Source organism: Phyllopteryx taeniolatus, chromosome 5 (assembly GCF_024500385.1).
Source record: "Phyllopteryx taeniolatus isolate TA_2022b chromosome 5, UOR_Ptae_1.2, whole genome shotgun sequence".
Lineage (NCBI taxonomy): Eukaryota > Metazoa > Chordata > Actinopteri > Syngnathiformes > Syngnathidae > Phyllopteryx > Phyllopteryx taeniolatus.
This window is the reverse complement of record NC_084506.1, coordinates 24,835,862-24,855,927: the sequence shown is the minus strand read 5'-3', so window position 1 is coordinate 24,855,927 and position 20,066 is coordinate 24,835,862. Positions and strand designations below refer to the sequence as shown.

The 20,066-nt window shown below is 41.4% G+C and overlaps 1 long non-coding RNA gene across 1 annotated transcript in view; it reads right to left on the bottom strand.

Annotated features, from left to right (window-relative positions):
• Positions 1–20,066, bottom strand: part of LOC133478267 (uncharacterized) — a 250,615-nt gene that overhangs the window by 229,271 nt on the left and 1,278 nt on the right. The window contains exon 2 of the long non-coding RNA XR_009788637.1: positions 17,576–17,683. This is a non-coding gene — a long non-coding RNA (uncharacterized LOC133478267). The remainder of the gene's footprint in view (positions 1–17,575; positions 17,684–20,066) is intronic.

Below are 20,066 nucleotides of genomic sequence, written 5' to 3'. Positions count from 1 at the left end.
CACAGAATGGCTGGGAGGCACAAGCTTACTTTATATTATAAAAAAATGTTTTAAAAAGTGGGCAGTAACATAGGCACAACTAGAGGAGCTTCAGGATGCCAGGTATCCATGTCATATTTGATTATGGCAATCAGCCTTAATTAAAGCTAATTAAGCCCCCGTTCATTTAATCTTTTGCTAACACAATTTTTTTTACCGGTAAAAAAAGCTTACATATAGTTGGATTTGAATATTTTCAATGTTAATGTATTGTGTTAACCATAGTCACTTAGGGGTGTGTATGTTCTGGAGTCAGAGGGTGCAAGTGATGGGACAAGTACATCACAGTGTATGGTAATAAGGTCAATGCAAAAAGCAACCCAGGGGCGCATTTCCCAGCAAATAAGCAAAACACACCCACACACACAAAGGACGCATACACACTACTGTCCCGGCCTTATGTTGCACAATCCAAACCAATCGAGTCAATTGCCAGAAAACATGACATGACCTTTCAGATTCACTGAGCATCAAGCGTGAGTGGGACTGGCGTCCTTTCCGTTTCAGCGCACCCTCTGCCCCTCCCGCCCACTCCGTCACCCCCCGAGGTCCTACAACCTCCACAAATAATTACTCTCGCTGGAGTCTGTGCTCCACAAGGCAGAGCCAAAAAGACTTGACTCTTGATTTTGACCTATACTTAAGGTGCTCCCCACTATGAAAACAGAGTAGAACAATTTTGTCCATGTTAAACCAAGAAGGTCGACATCGTGTTTGGACATAAAATGTCAGAAGTCTGCAGGTTCGGCTACAATCATCACAATGACGATTCCAGACTATCCTAAAAAAGATACTTACTCATTAAAAGACTTAACAAGGAGTCCTAAAGCAGAGTACACAGGTACTGACATTTGTGCCAAATTTGAGCATTTTCCTTCCCTTGTGATCAAAGTCAGCAAAGGCCTGATTATCAGATGTCTCTGAAAGATTATCCTGTAGTGTGGGATTTAGAGTGATTTTTTTTTTCTCCTCAATCTGCTTGGAAACCATCTCGGGCCGGCAATCTTAAACCTGTTCAATATTCATCGTCGCCAATCCTGAGGTATGTGGTCAAAATCGAGTTTGGCCGAGCCACGGACTTCAGAATTATGGGGAGGCAGCACAGTTTCATTTCGTATGTTCTGCCAGTGCTTGTGTAGGTTTTCACCAGGTACTTCGGCTTTCTGAGGTGACACATTCCAAAAAATACAAACCTGACTCCACAAAACAGTTTCCCCCTAGTTTCGTACTAGAAAGGTAGGGGGGGCAGGGGTGGGAAATCAGCCCCGAAAATGAGTTTCACCGTTCAACACAAAATTGGGCAAACCTATTTATTATAACATGCACGAAAAAGTCTCGAAAAGACGAAAAGATACCAATACCAATTAGTAGTAGTAAAGGAGGCCGATAATTGGAGCCAATATTCATTTTGCTGTAAAAAGGAAAATATTGGCATCAAAATTTGAGATAATAAAAACTCCTACACTTGACTTAATTTAAATGCCTTTAAGCACATTAAATAGCTTTTCAAATTTTGAACAAGTTTTTTTTTTTCAATCTTAGAAAATAGGCATCTCTGTTTTAATATTCTAACAAAAGGTGCAGGGGGCTCCCAGGATCTGCAGCATATCTTACAAAGTAAAATGAAAACTTTACAAAAATAAATGGCTAAATACTAAATAGAATTTTCTTATATAATTGAAATGTTAGTTTTACATAATAACAATAATAATAATGAGTCACTGATGGTGTAGTGGTACATTCGCCTGACTTTGGTGCGGGCAGCGTGGGTTCAGTTCCCACTCAGTGATGGTGTGAATGTGAGTGCGAATGCTTGTCCATGTCTATATATGTGCTCTGCGAGTGACTGGCGACCGCTTCAAGGTGTAGTCCGCCTTTTGGCCGAAGTCAGCTGGGATAGGGTCCAGCGCCCCCCGACCCTGAACAGGATAAGCGGTATTGAGAACGGATGGATGGATGGATATTATTATTATCCATTATTATTATTATTATGCACCAAATGGCAATAATTATTATTTTTATTGTTACTATTATTATTATCATCATCATTTATTTTTCCAAGTTCCCAGTGTCACCATCATCTCTTATAAAGTTTACTGCTAATTAAAATAAATAGCTCCCTCAAGTTTTATAAAGCAAATAGAGTTAGAGTTGTCACTGGAGTGGGTCCCGCTTTCCACTCGTCGATGACTGGCTCCTTGAGGTACAGATGTAGCTCATCCTCAACGCAGCTACTGGCCAGCAGGTCACCAGTGTGATGTGCCAGCAGAGAGCTGAACTTCTCATCAATACGGCTGCGGAAGGATGGATGTTCTTTCTGTTACCCATTGTGGATGTTTCCCTCATGCTCATGTGTTCATATGCAGCTGCCTGCACCTCCTGTAGCAGCAGAAATAGTTAAGAAGCCATTATTTCCCTACGGTTTTAGACATGAATGCTTTACTGTCGCGAGCACACACAAATCTCCTCAACGTGCGTGCTTCCCTGCAATAAAACTAACAGAATTTTACCCTTCCTCTCTCGCTCTCATTCACACACACACACACACACACAAACACTTCCTACTTTTTTCACCGACCATTTCCCTCTCAATATTCTTAGCAACCATGTTTCAAGTGGTTAAACCTCTCCCCGGAACCATTAACATGGTTGACGTGGCAAATTAGCAGCTAGCTAGGCGTTAGCCTGCGAGCTAACCTCTTTCCACATTGTCTACTAGTGGGGGTTAGCTCTAGTTAGGGTTAGTGTGCTTTACATGATTGAAAGTAAAACATTTACTCTAAGCAAATTCACGTGCAAGAACTGCGAGCAGAGCTGATGCGTGTGTTTATATATATATATATATATATATATATATATATATATATATATATGAGAGAGAGAAAACCTAAATGGGCTCATAGTAATGTTACAAGTAGTTGTGTATTGTAGAGGACTAAGATTTATTTCCATTTATCTAGAGTCTGCTGCCTTAACTTACCTTTGAAACATATACAATATTTGCTCCCTGGAGCATCTTCATTTGGTAAAACTTTCTCTGTCCCGTGTGTGCGAGACTGAGAGCTTTGTGCATGCATAGCACAGCTCTTACTGCGTGTTGATTGGCTATTACCTGTGCAGTGGCTGTGCAACGGTAACCAATCAGGTGGCGGTGTGGGCGGGACAATGCTCCCGATAGATAGAGAGAATCAATGCAAACTAGAACTAGTAGACATTCCAACAGCTTCTTCCCTCTTGCAATCAACTTCTTGAACAGCTAACTTACAATTCCATTACAACAAGCTGGCAATTTTTTGACTTGAGTTCGTTGTCACATTTCTGTGGGGCCAATTATGTATTACTCGTGCACTCACTGTAGTCGTCTCGCCGTGCTGCACTATTTGCATATAGTGGCCACTCATGCCAGAGTAGCATCTGCTCCATTTGCACACTGATTGAGGAGTATCTGTAACATTTGCACAACCATTGTCCCAGATTATCGCAGTACTCGTCACTTTAAACCGCATACACTCCTTGAAGTCTCAGTGCCCTTTGCACAATGGTCATTGCACCGGACTATTGCGATATTAGCCATTCGAACTGAGGACTCTGCATTGTTGTTGTTTTTTGTCAATGTCTTTATGTCTCCAAAGTGTTCTGTAAATTGACTGTCTGTTGTACTAGAGCGGCTCCAACTACCGGAGACAAATTCCTTGTGTGTTTTGGACATACTTGGCAAATAAAGATGATTCTGATTCTGATTCTGATTCTGAGAATACAGTAGTCACAGACAGAGAGGCTCACTGTCGCTACATCAGAGCCAAAATAACCCAGTATTAAATTATCTGACATCGGATTCAAAAAAGGCAGATGCCAATATGCACTCAAATCTGCCTGGCCGATAATCGCTAATAAAGATTCTGTTGTACCGTTGATCTCGAAGTCTTGTCTGATCAAACGTAATCTCACATAACTGAAAAAGAAGAAACACTTCCGGATATGCGCCGATGTTTCCCTAGTGTTCCCGAAGGTTGCCGGAGCCGAGAGCCTTGTAAACTGGCCATGGTTTCAAAAAAGGACTTTAAATCGGGACAAATCGACTCTTAACACACGTCAGACCTAAGGACAATCTTATAGGATAATCTTATAAGGTCAGGAAGGGGTAGAATTGGCACAAAAACAGACTGATTGTCTTTATGTGTGTACTGGGCCTAGGTCTGTCATTTTGGTTTATAACAACCATTTTGGGGCGAATCCCAGGGATACACTGATCGTCCACTGTCCATTTGGCTACAGCATCGATGGTCTATTCTGCAATTTAACAAACAATACCAAATCAATATCCTTAAACAAGCACTCGTCAACTACACAACTTTAGGCAGTGAATGTGTGGTTTGCAGCAGCGTCTACCATTTAGGGCAGTAAGAAAGGCAATCACGACAGCAAATGGGACAGACATATGCACAGCATTCATATGCAAAAATAATGTATGTCAAGGTCAAACGTCGTGATTGTTTTTAGATTTTGCCTTTGATTGTGACTGGCTCCTCCATTATCCTCTCTCTCACCCACTGGATTTAATGCCAGCAACAATTCAAGGTCAAATACGTTTAACCCTACATATTTAACCTTTTCCACTGTCATCTATCTTTAAATTAATATCAGCCCAGAGCGCATTTGTTGTCCACAGCGGGAGGCTCCAACAAGTCACTTTTTATTAACCTCAAAAGGAAGAAAGGCAGAGTGATTCGGGGGCCACAAGTTGGACTGCAACAATCTTATTTCATGGAGGATTCTACACTTTCTCCCTCTTTTTTTGTGCCTGGGGTAGTTGATTTGAAGTCACTGTTAGTCCTTTTGATATAAGGTTGGGTCAGAGCTATTTGCCAACTGGCGAGGTGGGGGGGATCCTTTTTAATTGTCAGGTCACTTTGTGCAGGGGCAGAAGATCCTTTGGGCACACATTCTGTCTTTGTGTGAGCGAGGAGCCATCGGAAATCCCCTGCCTCATTATAAGGGAGGGAAGATTAATTGACCAGTTCAGCGAGTGGCAGCCTCAAGACTAGACTATCAAGCCGAGGACTCTCCAATTAAGACCGGACTACAGCACCTTCTCTTATTCTGGGACTAATCCTTTTTTATTGGCATTAGTCACAGTGGTCCTGCTGGGAAGATCAAGGCTCAGCTGTCCTTTGTCAGAGGCAGGGACATATCTATCATGCTTGACAATGAGATTTAATAGTCTTAATAATAGCGAATCAATTTAAATGTCACAGCACCCACATTTCCATTCACTAAACACCTCAATACGGTCACATGATACAGGACTGTACTGTATGACTTCTGTGAAATCTCAAAGGACTGTGCGTCACATTTATTCAGATCCATAGAGAGTAAACCCATTGCAAAAACAGCACTACAAAAACCTTCCGGTCTTTTTACATTTTTTATTATTTTTTAAGAAGGTCAGACCAATTTCACTATAAACTGCTGAGCTACAAGAAAGACATTTGGACTCAAATTAGCCTCATAATAGAGCCCTCAGTTCAGTTCCCTTGTAGTGCCTCATCAATAGTTCACTTGAAATTTCAATATCAAAGTATCAGAGCGGACCCATTATTCAAAAGCGAAACCTATTTCTCAAAAATGTTTCATGGTATTATTTAAAAAAAATAATATAAAATGTAACTAAAAGTGTGCAATTTGGAAACTGACCAAATTTTGACAGAAATAAAACTACCACAATGACTAGCTAGCCACTAAAATGGTGAGATGAAGACAAAAAAAAAACAAAGAAAAAACAAACCAAATGCATAAATAATATACCAGACCACTATTACATTTTTAATCTAACCCTAATATTAACCCCTAACCTTAACCCCAACCCCAACCCAACCCCAAATCATAACCTAACCCTTACCCCTAAACCCAAATCCTAACCCATAACCTTGGATTAGACTAAACATGCAATGGTAGCCTGGTGTGATGTACTAAGCAAAAATGTAAATGCAGCACTTGTTTTTGCCCCCATTTTTCATGAGCTGAACTCACAGATCTAAGACTTTTAAGACTTTTGCTATGTACACAAAAGGCCTATTTCTCTCAAATATTGGTCAGAAACCTGTCTAAACCTGTGTTCATGAGCACCTCTCTTTTGCCAAGATAATCCATCCATTTTACAGGTGTGACATTCAAGATGCTGCTTAGACAGCATGATTATTGCACAGGTGCGCCTTAGGCTGCCCTCAATAGAAGATCACTCAAAAATGTGCAGTTTTATCACACAGCACAATGCCACAGATGATATGCTGAGTGCAGGAATGTCTAGCAGAGTTGTTGTCCGTGAATTGAACGTTGATTTCTCTACCATAAACTGTCTCCAAAGGTGTTTCAGCGGATTTGGCAGTACATCCAATTGGCCTCACAACCACAGACCACGTGTAACCACATCAGCCCAGGACCAGCAGTCTGAGACTTGCCACCCGGACAACTACTGCAAAAATCGGTTTAATTTCTGTACAAACTGTCAGAACAGTCTCGGGAAAACTTTTCTACAAGCCCATCGTCCTCATCTGGTTATCGACCTGACTGTAGGTCGTCGTAGTAACCGACCTGAGTGGGCAAATGCTCACATTGGATGACATTTCGCACTCTGGAGAGGTGTTCGTTTCATGGATGAATCTTGATTTTTACTGTGCAGGGCAGATGGCAGACACAGTGTATGACGTTGTGTGGGTGAGCGGTTTGCTGATCAACATTGAGAATCAAGTGGCTCATAGTAGCAGTGGGGTTTGTGTGGACAAGTGTATGTTATGGACAACGAACAAAGGTGCATTTTATTGATGGCATTTTGAATGCAGATAGGTACTGTGAAGAAATAATGCAGCCCTATGGGGGGGCACAAGCCAGTGCAAAACTGTAGGCCAGTCCCAAGCCCGGATAAATGCAGAGGGTTGCGTCAGGAAGGGCATCCGGCTTAAAACTTTGCCAAACAAATATGAGCGTTCATCCAAAGAATTCCATACCGGATCGGTCGTGGCCCGGGTTAACAATGTCCACCACAGGCGCCGTCAACCTGCAGTGTGCCGGTGGAAATTCAGCTACTGTGGGTCGAAGTCGAAGAAGAGGTGGAAAGCGGGTTCTTCGGCAGAAAGAGAAGAGGAAAGCACAGAGCCTAGAACTGAATGTGGGGACTTTGAATGTTGGGACTATGACAGGAAAATCTCGGGAGTTGGTTGACATAATGATTAGGAGAAAGGTTGATATATTTTGAGTCCAGGAGACCAGGTGGAAAGGCAGTAAGGCTAGAAGTTTAGGGGCAGGGTTAAAATTATTTTACCATGGTGTAGATAGGAAGAGAAATGGAGTCGGGGTTATTTTAAAAGAAGAGATGGCGAAGAACATATCTTGGAGGTGAAAAGAGTATCGGATCGAGTGATGAGGCTGAAATTTGAAATTGAGGGTGTTATGTATAATGTGGCTATGCCCCACAGGTAGGATGTGACCTAGAGGTGAAAGAGAAATTCTGGAAGGAGCTAGACGAAGTAGTTCTGAGCATCCCAGACAGAGAGAGAGTCGTGATTGGTGCAGATTGTAATGGACAATGCTGGTGAAGGAAATAGGGGTGATGAAGAACTGATGGGTAAGTATGGCATCCAGGAAAGGAGTTTGGAGGGACAGATGGTGGTAGACTCTGCAAAAAGGATGCAAATGGCTGTAGTGAACACTTTTTTCCAGAAGAGGCAGGAACATAGGGTGACCTACAAGAGCGGAGGTAAAGGCACGCAGGTGGATTACATTTTGTGCAGACGATGTAATCTGAAGGAGGTTACTGACTGTAAGGTAGTGGTAGGGGAGAGTGTGGCTAGACAGCATAGGATGGTGGTGTGTAAGATGACTCTGGTGGTGGGGAGGAAGATTAAAAAGACAAAGGCAGAGCAGAGAACCATGTGTAGGAAGCTGAGACAGGACGAGTGTTGTGCAGCTTTTCGGGAAGAGGTGAGACAGGCTCTCGGTGGACGGGAGGAGCTTCCAGAAGACTGGACCACTGCAGCCAAGGTGATCAGAGAGGCAGGCAGGAGAATACTTGGTGTATCTTCTGGCAGGAAAGGAGAGAAGGAGACTTTGTGGTGGAACCTCACAGTACAGGAAATCATACAAGGAAAAAGGTTAGCTAAGAAGAAGTGGGACACTGAGAGGACCGAGGAGAGGCGAAAGGAATACATTGAGATGCGACATAGGGCAGAGGTAGAGGTGGCAAAGGGCAAACAAGAGGCATATGATGACGTGTTGTATTGTATAGTGCCAGGTTGGACACTATAGAAGGAGAAAAGGATCTTTACATGTTGGCCAGACAGAGGGATAGAGATGGGAAGGATGTGCAGGAGGTTAGGGTGATTAAGGATAGAGATGGAAATATGTTGACTGGTGCCAGTGGTGTGCTAGATAGATGGGAAAGAATACTTCGAGGGGTTGATGAATGAGGAAAATGAGAGAGAAGGGAGAGTAGAAGAGGCAAGTGTGGTGGACCAGGAAGTGGCAATGATTAGTAAGGGGGAAGTTAGAAAGGCATTAAAGAGGATGAAAAATGGAAAGGCAGTTGGTCCTGATGACATTCCTGTGGAGGTATGGAAGCATCTCAGAGAGGTGGCTGTGGAGTTTTTGACCAGCTTGTTCAATAGAATTCTAGAAGATGCCTGAGGAATGGGGGAAAAGTGTGCTAGTGCCCATTTTTAAGAACAAGGGTGATGTGCAGAGCTGTGGGAACTATAGAGGAATAAAGTTGATGAGCCACACAATGAAGTTATGGGAAAGAGTAGTGGAGGCTAGACTCAGGACAGAAGTGAGTATTTGCGAGCGACAGTATGGTTTCATGCCTAGAAAGAGTACCACAGATGCATTATTTGCCTTGAGGATGTTGATGAAAAAGTACATAGAAGGTCAGAAGGAGCTACATTGTGTCTTTGTAGATCTAGAGAAAGCCTATGACAGAGTACCCAGAGAGGAACTCTGGTACTGCATGCGGAAGTCTGGAGTGGCAGAAGTATGTTAGAATAATACAGCACATGTACGAGGTCAACAGAACAGTGGTAATGTGTGCTGTAGGTGTGACAGACGAATTTAATGTGGAGGTGGGACTGCATCAGGGTTCAGCCCTGAGCCCCTTCCTGTTTGCAGTGGTGATGGATAGGCTGACAGATGCGGTTAGACTGGAATCCCCGTGGACCGTGATGTTTGCAGATGACATTGTGATCTGCAGTGAAAGCAGGGAGCAGGTTGAGGAACAGTTAGAAAGAGGCATGCACTGCAAAGCAGAGGAATGAAGATTAGCCGAAGTAAAACAGAATATATGTGCATGAATGAGAGGGGTGGTGGGGGAAGAATGAGGCTACACGGAGAAGAGATAGCAAGGGTGGAGGACTTTAAATACTTGGGGTCAACCGTCCAGAGCAATGGTGAGTGTGGTCAGGAAGTGAAGAAATGGGTCCAAGCAAGTTGGAACGGGTGAAGGAAGGTGTCAGGTGTGTTATGTGACAGAAGAGTCTCTGCTAGGATGAAGGGCAAAGTTTATAAACAGTGGTGAAGCCAGCCATGATGTACGGATTAGAGACAGTATATCTCAAGTAGACTTGACTATTGTAATAGTCTTCTAACTGGACTTCCCCTAAAAAGCATTAAACAGCTGCAGCTCATTCAGAATGCTGCATCTCAGGTTCTGACCAGAACAAAGAGGTCAGAACATATTACTCCACTTCTAAAGTCTCTACACTGGCTCCCAGTCAGCTTTAGAATAGATTATAAAGTTCTGCTACTGGTTTATAAATCACGAAATGGTTTTTGTACTGAATACATGAAAGAAATGGTAATGGAATATAAACCCAGTCGCACTCAGAGATCTATAGACTCAGGTCAAGTAGTGGAGCACAGAGTCCAAAGCAATCATGGTGAAGCAGCATTTAGCTATTATGCTGCACACAAATGGAATAAGTTGCCAACAGAAGTGACGTCAGCCCCAAGTGTGCATGTTTTTAAGTCCAGGTTAAAAACTCTTCTTTTTTCCCATGCTTTTTCGAGCATTTCCACTATTAAATGAAATGTCTTCATATGCGGCACACAATATTTTTAAGTCCAGGTTAAAAACACCCCCCCCCCCCCCCCCCCCCCATGCTTTTTAGAGTATTTCCACTTTTAAACGATCTTTCTTGCACTGTATGCTGTTTTAATTGTATTTTTCTCTTTGTTTTAAATGTTTGTAAACTGTTTTTCTTTTGTTTTAAAATGTTTTTAATCATGTGAAGCACATTGCGTTGCCTTGTGTATGAAATGTCCAATATAAATAAATTTGCTTTGCTAGTTCAAATATAATTTGTGTTTTGTTTTTTTTTAATCACAAAAAGTCAAACATGAGCGTCAAATCATAAACTTTGCCGACCACGGAGGCCTGGTCACGGAGGTGTCAAAGCCTGCTGCCAACACCCGTCAGTTCCCCCAAGCCATTGCATCTTCTAGCGGAGTACTCACGCATGCATACGTTTGATTGCATGCGCACAAACACACAAACGCACACACGTGCACACCTAAAATGCTCCAAGGGGGAACAGAGTGCTAAAAAGATGTCATCATCGCTCTCTTCAGGAGGCCATTATGGATGAGAAGCTAATATACACTGGAGATATTTTACTATCTTTTTCACCAAGGGCAGTCTTCCCCTTGTGGGTGATGGGTAAAATTGGTTGACATTTTCCTGGCTCCAATTAACCTTTGATTTGACTCTCAGTTTTGCCTGTCTTCTTTTATTTTCCTCCAGAATGTGGCAAATGGAGAGCACAGTTGAAAACAGCCATTGTTTTCTCATGTTGATCATTTCCTCTTTTTTTTTTTTTTTTTACCTAATTGTTGTTTTTTTTCGCCCCAGAGGATTTACACATATACTGTATATGTGAACAGAGAATGCAGTTCAATGGCAGGTCGTGACATTTTTCACATTGGGTTAATACAGTAACGCTCTTTTATTGTATTGTATGAAATGAAGTCGTAAGAGAAAGATGAGTGTTATTAAAATGTTTTGTTTGCGACTCTACCAACAGATACTTCTAATAAAAAAATGAAAACTTTCTGCAAACAAAGAAAGATGCACCAGTTAACTTTTCTTTCTCAACCCTCGTGCTGCGTTCATTTCTCAGAAACAGCAATTATATTTCTGGGTCAATTTGACCCAGTGCATGTTTATTTAGCCAAAAATGTCCAGAATTGAAATATCCATCCATCCATCCATTTTCTACTGCTTATCCGAGGTCGGGTCGCAGTTGCAGTAGCTTTAGCAGGGACGCCCAGACTTCCCTCTCCCCAGCCACTTTATCCAGCTCTTCCGGGGGGATCGAGAGGCCAGGGCAGCCGAAAGACGTAGTCTTCTCCAGCGTGTCCTGGGTCGTCCCCGGGGTCTCCTCCCGGTGGGACGTGCACGGAACACCTCACCGGGGAGCCGTCCGGGAGGCATCCGAATCAGATGCCCCAGCCACCTCATCTGGCTCCTCACGATGTGGAGGAGCAGCGACTCTACTCTGAGATCCTCCCGGAAGACCGAGCTTCTCACCCTATCTCTAAGGGAGAGCCCGGACACACTGCGGAGGAAACTTATTTCGGCCGCTTGTTTCCGGGATCTTGTTCTTTCGGTCACGACCCACAGCTCGTGACCATAGGTGAGGGTAGGAACGTAGATCGACCGGTAAATTGAGAGCTTCGCCTTTTGGCTTAGCTCCTTCTTTACCACAACGGACCGATACAAAGTCTGCATCACTGCAGACGCTGCACCGATCTGCCTGTCGATCTCCCATTCCATTCTTCCCTCACTTGTGAATAAAACCCAAAGATACTTTAACTCCTCCACTTGGGGCAGGATCTCATCCCCGACCTGGAGAGGGCACGCCAGCCTTTTCCGACTGAGGACCATGGTCTCAGAATTGGAGGTGCTGATTCTCATCCCAGCCGCTTCACACTCTGCTGCGAACTGCTCCAGTGAGAGTTGGAGATCACGGCTTGATGAAGCCGACAGAACCACATCATCTGCAAAAAGCAGATATGCAATACTGCGGCCACCAAACCGGACCACCTCTACGCCTCGGCTGCGCCTTGAAATTCTGTCCATAAAAGTTATGAACAGAATCGGTGACAAAGGGCAGCCTTGGCGGAGTCCAACCCTCACCGGAAACGAGTCCGATTTACTGCCGGAAATGCGGACCAAACTCTGACTCCGATCGTACAGCCAAACACCCCGTATCAGGGGGTTCGGTACCCCATACTCCCGAAGCACCCCCCACAGGTCCCCCCGAGGGACATGGTCGAACGCCTTCTCCAAGTCCACAAAACACATGTGGACTGGTTGGGCGAACTCCCATGCACCCTCGAGGACCCTGCCGAGGGTGAAGAGCTGGTCCACTGTTCCACAGCCAGGACGAAAACCACACTGCTCCTCCTGAATCTGAGATTTGACTACCCGACGGACCCTCCTGTCCAGCACCCCTGAATAGACCTTACCAGGGAGGCTGAGGAGTGGGATCCCCCTGTAGTTGGAACACACCCTCCGGTATATATATCCCAATAAGCATTGTTTATATCTCATTATTAACTCCATTAACCACTTCGATTAATATTTTGTGCATTACCTCTTAAAATTCATGGTTCAATGGTGATCATTCTCTCATTTTTTTGTCTTTCATATGCATGTCATTATTTTACTATAAAATAGGTCAGTTTGTTGGATGTTGGATCAGCCAAAAGTGTCTGAAACAGACACAAAAAAAAGATCAAATAAACATTGTTGAGGTCTCATTATTAACTCCTATAATAACCGGGGTTCATTCGCTATGCAGTGCAATACTTCCCACAAATCTTGCCTTTTGCTAGCCTTGGGTTTGGGCTATAGGGATTTAGGCTTGAGGTTGTATGTGACGACGTGGGAACTAGTTCATTGCACGCTGTTTGTAACCTCGAAACCTAGTATGTCTTGACTGTCATAAACCAAAGTCCCCCCGTAGCATTCACTATCTTATATACGGGTATACAGTGGACCTACCTCTAAGGCAAGATTCTGTAATTGGGGTCAAGAATTAGCATTATGTTTAGGGGTACAGGGTTTGGAGTTAAGGGTTAAGGTTACACATGAAAAGGTATTTTTACACTGCTGTGCAAACTACTTCATTGTGCGCCGTTCGTGACCTCGAAATACCGCATATGGATACTGTCATGAATCAAGAACTCCCTGTACATCACGGGCATTGTTGGTTGTTGTAAACTGACAACATACAGTAGGTGCATCATATCTGCATGATTAGAAAATTAGAAGAAAATATCGCCACCTTCAATGCAGTATGGAAATGCATTGCATCTTGTTTGCCCCTCACCAAAACTCCTTGGATGCTGAGGTAAAAATGGTTCAGACATCACTTTTGCAGTGCCTAAATACAAATCAAATCCCAAGGTCACAAAGAAGTTCACATTTATTTGACAACACCAAGCGAGTCACCTCATGAGGGCACTTTAAATATACACTGCTTTACAAGCTGCGCTTTCCTTAATACGGCAGAACATGAAACGTGTCAGCCCGATGCAAATTACATGCATTAGTAAATGACCTAAAGAAGCACCATGCATCAAACTACAGTACATCCAGGTCTTGTGGAGTAGTTGTGTTCTGTAGAAAGGAGTTATATATGGTAAAGGGTTTCAAAAGAAAGACCAGGAAGTGAAGACTGAGGCTCATTGAAGTTAGAGTTTCTTTGGGTTGTTAAAATGTGAGGAATTTCAAGTTGGAGCCATTCTGTTTCTCTTTTACATTACACCGTAAATAAATAAAATGTCCCACCAATTTAAGACATGACAGTCGATGATTCCAAGAACGCTACGAACGATGTTCCAAATGTTTTGTGTAGGTCACAAGCGCAGAGGCCCCCATGCCCCCAAATGTCCTAGCCCTGCTTTAAGGGCTAGGTTACACAGAGCCTCAGCTCTCATAGCGCTGGAGTGTTGGCTCAACGTCAATCAGCGTAATGTTAGCTGACACACTGGTGAGGGTGGTGACAGGGCAAGGTTATGTGTCACTGTTTGCTCGGGGTCTGCATGAAGACCACCACTGCCAGGGTTCTGTCTCATGTGAGTAGGCAGGGGGTGCAGGGTCACCCTTGGGGCCGTTGAGATCCAAATTAATTTACACCACTACTGTTGTTGGACTGCACCTATCAGCAAATCAGCTCCACGTGACCTCTGGTGGAAGGCCCTCCAGCAGCCTCAAACACACCACCATTGACACAACATCATAATGTCTGTTTACTACCATCACACAGGAAATTCAATGATCAATTACAAGGTGTCTGCATATTTAAATTGGAAGGCATGTGGACAACAGAATTACCTACTGTATCCTTTTCGAAAAACTCCATATTTATACTACTATGACTAATTAATAACTATGAAAGAATTTATGACTCAAAGGATTATATTTATCCCTATAAACAACAGTTGTTCTTCAATCAAAGAACAGTCCTCTCAGCTCAAAAATTGTTGCTCGACATGCGACACTGATGTTTAGTTGCGTAGGTTTCAACCTCTCCTCAAAGATGATGGATTGTTGCATTGGTGTGCCCTGAGATGTGAATCACGTTCACCTGGTGGGTCGACATTTAATCAATAAACGTCTGAACTGTTGCCATAACCTTAACCCTTAGGAATTTAATTACACTGACTCGTGCGGAACCCCCGCAGATTTTCAGAGACACGGCTCCAATCACCCACTGTTGATGTCAACATTCGTCACGCTCTAATTTTTGGAAGGCAAATAATCAAACGTTTCTGACGCCGTACGGCGACAAGGGGCAACAAGGCATTTGTCAACACTCCATTAACCAATGTTACTGTGACATATTCAAATTAATCAAATGGAGCAAACTAAATGGAGCAAACTAAATGGAGCAAACTATATGAAAACAATGCCATTGAGCTTTCAGAACTCTTGACGATTGTTGGGAATTGAATTATGTTTGTCTATCTGTGAGCTGCGATTGACTGCCGACCAGTCCAGGGTGTACCCCACCTCTCGCACAGTCAGCTGGGATACACTCCACCTCCAGCTTTTCAGGAGGCCAACCTCATTTCTGTAGCAACCATATTTTTTATTGTTTCTTATGTAATATTTGAATTTCTTGAGATGGTGAATTTTGGATTTTCATTAGCTGTAAGCGAGAACCATGAAAATAAAAAAATCTGAAATGAAAACAAATCTGAATGATGACATATTTCACCTGTGCGTTTTGAATCTACAAACACATGGTCTTACAGTCTCATGTATCTGTCTTTAACCCCAAAAATGTACTCCAAATGTAGCGATAGTATGAATAATGAAGGGTAAAACACTCCTTTCTACTGTTTTTTAATCTAAATTTGAAGAAAAATACATTGTTATCCAATCACATGCATAAGTCTGTTTTGGCACGTTTCCATTAAATTGGGGGGAATTTTTTAAAAAAAAAACAATGTATATATCTTTGAAAAAGACTCAGGCCCACCGCATACAGAGTGACGCGGCCAAACATGACTGAAGTTGACCATTGCAAACAAACTACAGATCTACAGATGCCGCACATCAAGCGATTGAGTACCGCACATCTACTTAGACGCTGCAACGGAAAAAAACTGTGAGGGGCAAACACACAAACAGTTGTTCTCTATAAAAATTAATTCCCAAAAAAATTGTAAATAAAAAAACTAATGAATAACATTTATATTAAAAACAATATTTATTATATTATTTAAATGTTTATATAATTAGTATATTTACTATATTTATTTTTACACTCACACTAGGCGGGGGGGGGGGGGGGGGGGGGGCCTCACCTATAATGCAGCCACAGAGCAATAAGTTCTTAGAAGTGGCAACCATAAATCTTTCACCTCCATAAATATTTGACCGTTTTCTTTGAATCATTTAAAGAAAAGCCCCATTCTGTTGTTTTGCAGGGCAACGTGCAAGCAGTATACACCCGCCCACCAACCCCCCACCCCATCTCTGCCGCCCACTCTATTTGCTCTCTCTCTCTCTCTGTCAGTTCGACATGCTGCTCAGTGGCCCTGAAATACAGCACATTATGCCGCTTTGTTGCTCATCATTCACGTTACATACCGCATCTGAATGCAATGTAAATGATATGATGATCTGCCCAACTAAGGCAACATTAGCTTTGCAATCGTTAACGCCTTTGTCAAGTGCAAGGGTTGACTTTCTGAGATACTCCTTTGTAACGTGGTGGAGAAATTTCATTATGAAAAATCGCAAATAAATATTTTTGCAGCAATCGTGGTTAAAATGTTCATACAATCAAAGTGCAGACCAATACACTGTGTTGTTTTCTAAACGAAACGGAACATTTGTACACAATACCCGATTAGCTTTGGGAGTCACTGTGTAGTCTGGAGTCAACTAGAAGTCATCGGTGCTTTCCAGCTGAGTGGCTATGCATATGTGGAGAGCAACACTAGAATATGCATGAGTGCTATTAGCCAGAACTGCTCGTAGCTTTGCTCTGTATCAAGTGGGGACTTGGGGGAGATTACACAGATGAGGAGAAGATTTTAAAAAGTCGTATATGTTTAAATGCCATAATAATACTAGAATAAATGTGTAGATTAGTCATCATTTTCCCAAAATAAATGTCAAGATTTAAGTCATAATATTATGAAAATAAAGTCATATTTCAAAAGATAAAAATCTAAAAGTGGTAAAAAAATAAAATATTTAATAATAATATTTTTTTTCTTTATTTTACAAATTAGATTTGTAATATTTTAAGAATAAATGTATGTTTTTAAAGTAGTAATTTTATGAGTAAAGTTGAAAATAAGAAAATAACAAATAAGAAATAACAAAATAAGAAGTCAATTTTCTAAAGTTGTAATATTATGAGAATACATTTATATACTTTCAAAATTAAAGTCTGAATATTTTGAAAATGTATTCTCACGATTAAAGTCATAATATTCCAAGAATAAATGTTTATTTTTTTAGAATAAAGTCATAATTACATGAGTTGTATACTTACCAGATAAAAGGTTATTTTTAAGTCTAATATTACGAGAATAAATGTGTATATTTTCAAGGTTAAAGTCGTAATATTACAAGACTAAAATTATTATTTTTTTTAATAAAATCATGTTTTTGAGACAAAAGTAATATATTTTCATGATAAAATGCATATTTTGACACCATACATCTTTGAGAAAAAAAGTTGTACATTTTCAAAATGAAAGTTGTAATATTTTTATATTACATAGATTAAATAGCAATAACAACAAACGTGCTTGGTGGTAGACATATCACCATTGTTTAAGATACTGCATATGCATATTTACATGTGCCATAATTTACGCAGTTTGCTCATCTCAATTTAGACTTTTGGATGACATTTAATCTGATGTTAAATATGTTATAATATATGACACAGCACTCAGGGGCAACCGTTTAGAGGGTCTTTAAGCCATTAAACAAACGTCACGCTGCGTGTGGATTTACCTCATCTGTGAGCTCTTTCTGCATCTCCAAAAGACAAATTTTTTCAATATTCTATGACGTCATCGAAGGTTTCTCTCCATGCTGTGGTGCTTGCCTTATAGTCTGCACCTACAATGACCACAAAAACATCAGTCCCAAATGTCATTACCAAAAAAGTTTGTATTCATTAATTAATTAAAGAAAAAGCCAACATGAATGACTCGAAATACTATAATGAGACTTTCTGATGCTTTGATGTCTTCAGGTGTTTTAAAACTAACATTTTGCTCCCGTGTAATTACTGTGAACTATGAGACCCTTTGCAGGGAGGTTTTACAACAGTAAATCAAGCCCAAGAGCAAGACTCTTTTCATTGTCCTGCTGCGGCCTCAGGTGGTCAACGGCTGCAACAACATGTTAAGAGGGCAACCTTTGTTTTGTTTTGTTTTGTTTTTTACATCTACTGTTACACACAACTACAGAAAATACATCATTCCACTACAGGAGACTATGTTTTTATGAATGTATATAACCCAGTTTGGCTAATCTTCTGTTGGATGTATGCAATTTTCAGGAAAAATACATGTGTTAGGTGGCAGAAAAATTCCAACTCAAAATCTCAGTTCAGCAAGCATCTCAGGATGAACTTGTTTTAGAAACACTCTTCCCAAAATAAGGAACAGCTCACCGGGTGGTTTTAACCATCCTGTTGCATTTGTTTCTCAGGAGCAGCAATAATGTTACTGGCTCAGCGGCATGTTTACTTCAATTTAATAAACATTGTTTGTATCGCATTATCAACTCAACATTTAAATGAGTGTTACATACTAAAAAAAATGGTTTTAACTATTTATTTTTAACTAAAGTGGATCAATGTGACCCACAACTAACAGAGTTAAGCGAAGATCAGTAGCCCATTTCACACTGCTTATTAAAGCCCGTAATTTTCCAAGAGAATGCTACAAAATGAAGACAATACACTGCTAGGAAAAAAATAATTAATATTAATAATTAAATTATAATAATTTAATTAATTAAAATTAATAATTTCTTGGCACAAATCGTTGGTCTAATAGCAGAACTGCCCGAGTCTTTTTTTTGTTTTTACTTTTTCAGAAAACAAGACAAAACACAAGAGATTTAGCAAACAAGAAGAGTCCAGTTGCCTCAATTCAACCTTTGCTGATTAACATGACTTGAATGACTAAGACTCGAGACAGACAAAGAAAAAAAAAAGTTTATTTTAGCAAGAAGATTGGTATTTTTTATTGCTATTGTAAATCAGTAAGTTAAAAATGACATGGAAATAGATAGGCAAACAAAACATTACAATTTAGGTAGTAAATGTTCTTCTGTGTTTAGGCCAGCAGACCGCCCTCATTGTTCCAACGTCACATTCCGTGTCTGGAAATAGCTGTGTGACTAGCAAAAACAGGAGGCAGCTGCCTTCTCCATCGACTGACTCAGACAAGTGTGACCACAGCGTCTGTTGAGCGCCTCTGGCCAAATACTGTATTCCACAGTTGCCACTTTAAACCCCTGCCAACAAAACTCTGCTTCTGCCAGGATCTTCTGGTGGGCGCAACAGATGTAAACTATTGCAGGAGCAGAAGGCGGAAGCTTGTAGGTTAGCAGAGGTGGCAAAACGGCAGGTCGTTGGCAGAGTTGGAAGCCCGAGATTTGGGAGGCTGGAACTTGAAGGACACTCTTAATCTAAAATACTGCAGCAGTGTTTTATGGTTTAGATTGTTTGCCAGATGCAACCACTGCAGGTTTCTACCAGAATATTCAAGTGGGGTTCTAATACCTACTAGAGCCGATGTGGATTCTGGAGTTCTGAATCCACCTTGATGTGGCATATTGACTGTTTCAAAGGATATATATATTGATGTTTCAAGCTTCAGGTGGAGGTAGCTGACATTGGCTTCAGGGTGGATCTGGAAGCCACCATCCGTATGCTAAAATGCATGTTTGATGACTGCTTAACTGGATATCAGAATACATAATAGTTTATATAATGTACAGTACAAGACCTAGGACAATTATTTTATTCAACACACAAAACTGCGCTGAAAATATATTTCAACAGCCCCATCTGGTGGATTTAAAGAATCTAAGGTACACTCAAGAAGAAGAATTAAACGTAGCTCGATTCATTCGGGATGAGAATTATCTCAAGAAAATGCAGAATTCTTCAAAAAGTGTTTTAAAAAATTGACCATTGAACATTTTGAAGTTATAATGATTTGAATTAGTTAAGAAATGTTGAATTGGAGATGAATTGATTAAATCCATCGATCCATTTTCCATACCGGTCGGGTCGCCGGCATGCTGGAGTCTAGCCCAGCTATCTTTGGGCAAGAGGCGGGGTACACCCTGAACTGGTCGCTTGCCAATCGCAGGCCACATATAAACAAACAACCATTCACACTCACATTCACACCTATGGGCAATTTAGAGTCTTCAGTTAACCTACCATGCATGTTTTTGGGATGTGGGAGGAAACCGGAGT